This window comes from Macaca mulatta, chromosome 1, assembly GCF_049350105.2.
Source record: "Macaca mulatta isolate MMU2019108-1 chromosome 1, T2T-MMU8v2.0, whole genome shotgun sequence".
NCBI classification, from domain to species: Eukaryota; Metazoa; Chordata; class Mammalia; order Primates; family Cercopithecidae; genus Macaca; species Macaca mulatta.
Genome location: NC_133406.1, coordinates 14,487,064 through 14,493,063, shown reverse-complemented (window position 1 = coordinate 14,493,063; position 6,000 = coordinate 14,487,064).

The window sequence follows — 6,000 nt, the reverse complement described above, 5'->3', positions numbered from 1 at the left end:
TCCTTTTCCTTCATGTTCATCAAATCTCTCTCTCTCTCTCTCTTTCTGTCCAGTCCTTTTGCTGTAGGCTATAAGACTGTTGGATCATAATAGCAATCTAAAGTCTCCAGTACCACACACATAGGAGGCACATAATAAATGTTTGTCAAATGACTTAATCCATGAAATATTTGGTATCTAGAATCCTTAAAATCCCATAGTGGTGGCTGGGCATGGTGGTTCACGCCTGTAATCCCAGCACTTTGGGAGGCCAAGGGCAGGCAGATCATGAGGTCAGGGGTTCGAGACCAGCCTGGTCAACATGGTGAAACTCCGTCTCTACTAAAGATACAAAAAATTAGCTGGGCATGGTGGCATGCGCCTGTAATCCCAGCTACTCAGGAGGCTGAGGCAAGAGAATCGCTTGAACCTAGGAGGCAGAGGTTGCAGTGAGTCGAGATCGTGCCATTGCACTCCAGCCTAGGTGAAATGGTGAGATTCCATCCCCCAAAAAACAAACAAACAAACAAAAACCGGTAGTGGTTAAGCCAAATACCTCCTTTGTTTTTAATTCCTAAACCCAGACCTTTCAATGTTTGAGTATCCTAAGCACTACATCAATTTCTATGTGTTTCTCTATTCGCTCCTCTTTCTTCCACTTCTATTCTGCCCTATCCAATTTTCTGCCATCCTCTTAACAGTGATTATTTGGTTTTCAAAACACCCTCTCACGAAATAAAGTTCCATGATTATTAATTGCAATTATTGGACATTATCATATTTGCTATAGCAAGAGATAATCCATGAAGATTAATCAGTGTGAAATGTGCAATTTATGAAATGACCTTTATACACCCTAAGGAAAAAAAAATTAACACATTAATAAGAGATGAGGTTGCTGGTACATTTGTTACTAGACTCTCCAAAGGTGATCATACATATATCTAGGAATCACCTTGCCTTTGGAATTGGAGCTGCAGATTCAAGGTATATACGTGTGGTCTCTGATGTTTGCCATAAACCACACTGTATTGAATTTGAACAATCAACCTGCATCTACAATGGGGCTGTCAATGAGAGTTAACTAACAATGTCACATGGCAGGACACTGAATGTTGTTGAATCACCCTGCTATCTGCCACAGTAGAACCGAGGGACTTATGTGAGTGCCCCTTGAGAAAACCTAAATAAAAATTAGGAAGAGGAAATAGGAATATTCCATTGACGATTTATGTCCATGTATAGATAGTATGTATTTTAAAACTAAATAATTTATGTTTTCTTTGTGATAGCAATTCCACATTTTATTCAGCATAGCAATCATGACAATTGATTCATAAAAGCAAAATTGCCTAATCAATGGACTAGAAATACAGTCACTGTGAATATAAATTCTTTCCTCTTCTAATGATCCCAAGCTAATCATTTCAGCTCTTCTGCCTCGTTTTCCTGATTAAACCAGGAGAATAAAGACAACAGTAACATGTGACTCCTACATTAGCAAGCTAAGCATGAAGAATGAGTATAAACCAGTCTGTAAGCAAAGGGGTTTGGGGGATTTGTATAATCCATTCCATGGCACGTCTTAACTAATATTCCCTGTACTGATAGGGCCAAAAAAAAAAAAAAAAAAAAGTAACTCTCAAATAGCGAAAAGAAGAAAATGGGATTAGAGTTAGATCAGCTTCATTTTATAACTATATATAATTCAAAGCTAGTCGCTCGGCTTTGCCTTAGTTTTTTGTTCTGTAAAAGTGTTTCTTAGAGGCAGTTACGAGGATTAAATGACCCGACAGAGGCAAAACAGCTTTGTAAACCATAAGGCATTTTATTCAGAGTCAACAAGATGACTTTTTCCCCTCGCACAATTTAGAATTATGTACCTGTTGAGATAGCAACGCCCTTGTTTAATCCCAGCAATGCTTGGTTCCCAAATGCCTCTCTCACTCGCCCCGAGTGATACTGGAGCCACAAAAACCTCAGCTGTTTTTTTTGTTTTTGTTTTTGTTTTTGTTTTTTTTTCTCGTAGTCTTCCTCAGTTCCAACGTGGTACGCAGGTACCTGGCGTGTGTCTGCTTAGACAGTGGATGGCCCTTGTTCAAAGACTGATGGGAACACCTAGTGTAGGAAGCGGCGCCCGGGCCGCCCACACCAACAGGCCGCGCGCTCCCGTCTCACTGTGCGCGAGGAACCGGTGTGCTTTTCCGTGAGGCTGCATCGCCCTCCCTCCCTTGGCTTTCTGGGTGACGTGCCTGTGCCAGAGACTGCAGTGGCAGAACAGTAAAGAGGGAAGAGGCCTAGACAGAGGACGGGGTGGAGGAGGCATTTTACAACTTGTTAAGATGTGAGTCTTCCCACCTCAGCTGTTGGTTTTTTAAACAAAAACAAACTACAGATCAAAATCTCAAAGACAACCCCCTCTTCTGGGCTGCCCCAGCTTGTCTCTAAGCCACCTTCCTCCTTCGTTCTTTGTCCCTGCCAAGCCACTAATCAGAACAGCGTGAATCATGCACCTCAGCTCTGGGTGGCTCCCAGCAACACCCCAAATCCCGCAGTTGTAAAGCCAGCTGCTAGGAGTTTAATCCTGTTGAGGTGAGCGCTCCCTCAGGATCAGAGGGAGGAGCAAACAGATCAGGGACAAGCGCATCTGAAGTGAGCACATGTCCACCAGCCACAACCCCACTCCGCCATGATGTACTGATACTGCTCTGGTATCCACGCAGGGAGCACCCTTCTTTCCAGGCAGCCCTGCTTTGGAGGCTGATGTGGAGTGCTAAGTTCATCTCCCAGCATCTAGTCCATTCCTCAGCCACTCTGCAGCAACCATTTATTGTGGTGGGACTGATCCTATTCCCAATCGCAGGGAAAGACTCCTAACTAGATGCCAGTCAGGGAAATCCCATCTCCTTGCCCTGGGATTGGTTAGGGAATGGGCAGACCTGAGCCAATCAGAGCAGAGTTTTTCCTTGCCCACTATGATGATGTTGAGACTGAGCCAATCAGAGGGAAGCTTGGGACTTGTTCTGGAAGGAATGCTCTGCCCTCTTTCCTCTTGGATGTGAGAGAAAGTGCATCATCTTGTAAGCAGGAGGGAAGGCTGCCTGAAGATAGTATCAACACAGCGAAGGCACAGATACGAGAATCAGAGAGAGAAGAAGCTTAAACCTTAAGCAAGTCAGAGCCAGGGCCTACCTGACTGTAGATTTTATTAGTTTCCAGAGCCATTAAGTTCCTAAAGTTTAAGCCTATTTGAGTAGGATTTTCTGTGATTTTGCCCTTGAAAGCATCACAACGGGTAGAGGCATCATCATCTGGTGAGGCCAAGGGAGAAGGAAAAGGAAACTTGGAAAATGGCCATGATGGTTAATGCTATGTGTCAACTTGGCTAGGCTATGTGCCCGGTTGGCCAAACACCAGTCTAGACGTTTCCTTGAAAGTATTTTAAAATGTGAGTAATATTTAGATCAGTAGACTTCAAGTAAAGCAAATTACCTTCCATAATGTAGATGGGCCTCATCCAATCAACTGAAGACCTTAAAAACAAAGACTGAGGTTTCCCAAAGAGAAGGAACAGGACCTCAAGTTTACAGCATAAATGTCCTGCTTGAGTTTCTAGCCTGCAGATTTCAGACTGAGGACTACAGCATGAACTCCACAACAAAATTCCAGCATGCTGGTCTGCTCTACAGATGTTAGGCTTTCCAGCCTCCACAATCACATCAGCCAATTCCTTCAACTCGGTCTCTCTCTTTCTCTATCCTATTGGTTCTGTTTATTAGTCAGGTTCTGGAGAGCCCTGACTTATAAGTCAGTGACACCAAACTTGTTTACTAAGAAGGGACAGGCACTGGTTCAACTGATTTGGTGGCAAAATCTGATTTGGGAGATGATGGGCCTGGATGAGGTGCAGCATCCTAAGCTCCAAGAGTCTCAGACACAGTCCAGAAAATGGTCGGCATCATGGAGCCCAATATGAGGTAGGAGAGATCCAACAGGAAGGCACGGTATGGTGACAGAGAACCTGGACAGAACGCCATCCCCTAGGAGATGCTGGGAAGAAAACCAGGCAAGCAGCAGAATCCTCTTCACTGCACTGGGGCTTATGGTAGATCTCCAGTCCTAGAAGAGACCTAAGGTTGTGGGGACAGGGCAACCAAACAGAGCTTAGTCATGGGCCAAGGCACAGTCCTGTCCCATGGACTTGCCCAATATGGGCCCAGAGAGGGAAGAAGTAGCTGAGAGGTGTGATCTAGGGGCCTGGAGCCACCTAGAAGCCTTTCCTAAGGACAATAGCCCTGGGGCAGGGAAGGAAACCCAGGGAGCCCCATGGGAACTCAGAGTTACAAGATGATCTTGAGACTGGGAGAGGCCCCTCAAAAGTCCACTTCATGCTTGGGTCAGCCTGGGGACTGGGGCGGATGTGAGCCTTCATGGTGGGACCTGGGAGCCCAAAGCAAAGGAGTTTCAGTGTCTCTTTCTGTGCGAACCCCTCCCCCTTGCTGCCTCTCTCCTGGCAGAGTGACTGTATCTGCCCCTATGGTGTCTTATAAATGCATTTATTATGGCTCAAGGAAGACAAAGCAGGTAGGCCATAGCTCCCACCTTAGCAATCTTACATTGAATCCTGGCCACACATTGAAATGAGACACTCATTTGTATAGGCCCCCAATTAGTAGCGGAGGTATTTCCAATCTCTGTCAGATATACCCAAAGGAACCAGCCTCCTTCTGTTTTTATATTCAGACTTGAATATAGTGGCCTTCCTATGGGGACTAAAGTAAAGGGCAGCTAGCCTAGCAGGTCTTCCCAGCTTTGCTAGGAGGAAGGTTATGGTATCCTCTGGTGCCTTTGACCTCCTGGCTCCTACTGTGGACCTCATGGCAAATTTGAGCAGAGCATTTCTGCAAGGCAGTGCAGAAACGTGACCCACTGACTTATAACTGCACCAAAAGCCATGAGAACCACCTCACAGAAAAGGCGGCGTCCTCAGGATGAGCTTAGGATTTGGAAGAATTGTGTTCGATACATATTTCAGGTGGTCAGAGAAGAGTTCATCAGTAGTCTTGATATTTGTAAAAATGTTGTGTAAGAAAAGCAGATTCCCAACTTCATCACTAAAGCAAAGTTCGGGTAGAAAATCCCAAGTTAGGCAATAAAAGTCAGCATTTTCATGTTACTTAAGAGTTTGCAGAGCATTTTCATGCTCATAATTCTATAATATAAGCATTAGTGTTCCCTCCATAGCTAGGGTGTGAGGAGTGATAAATACATTTAGTTAATTTAGCATAAAACTGACCTTTGTCCTTGCTGCTAGGGAGAGACAGAACCAAAACTAAAGCAGCCTTAAAATTCTCCAAACCAACCTCTCTCTGGCTCCTAGAACATGGTGTCCTTTCTTGCTTCTCTTCCCCACAGCCAAAAAGGGACCAGAGCTCCCCACAGTGGGGCTCGTAGGAGCCTGAACAGAGCACAGGCATGCAGACTTGCAACTGAAGACTTAGAGCAGAGTCTGCAGAGCATGAGCAGGACAAAGGACCAGCAATCTATTACCTCTGAAAGTGGTGGGGATGGGTTTCACCGAGTAGGGATCTGGAGAGGGGTCTCAGAAGCTTGAGGGTGTTAAATAAGCATTTAAAGAAGATTGGCCAGGCGCTGTGGTTCACACCTGTAATCCCAGCACTTCGGGAGGCTGAGGCAGGTGGACTGCTTGAGTTCAGGAGTTCGAGACCAGCCTGGGCAACATGGCGAAACTCTGTCTCTACTAAAAATACAAAACTTAGCTGGGTGTGGTGGCATGTGCCTATGGGCCCAGCTACTCAGGAGGCTGAGGCTGGAGAATCGCTTAAACCCAGGAGGTGGAGGTTGCTGAGCCATGATCATGCCACTGCACTCCAGCCTGGGCAACAGAGCGAGTCTCCATCTGGTTAAAAAAAAAAAAAGAATACTGTCAGAGGAACTCTATCCACAGAAGACCTGAGTGGGAAGACTGTGCGAGAGGAAGAGCAGGTGAGGTTAAGTCAC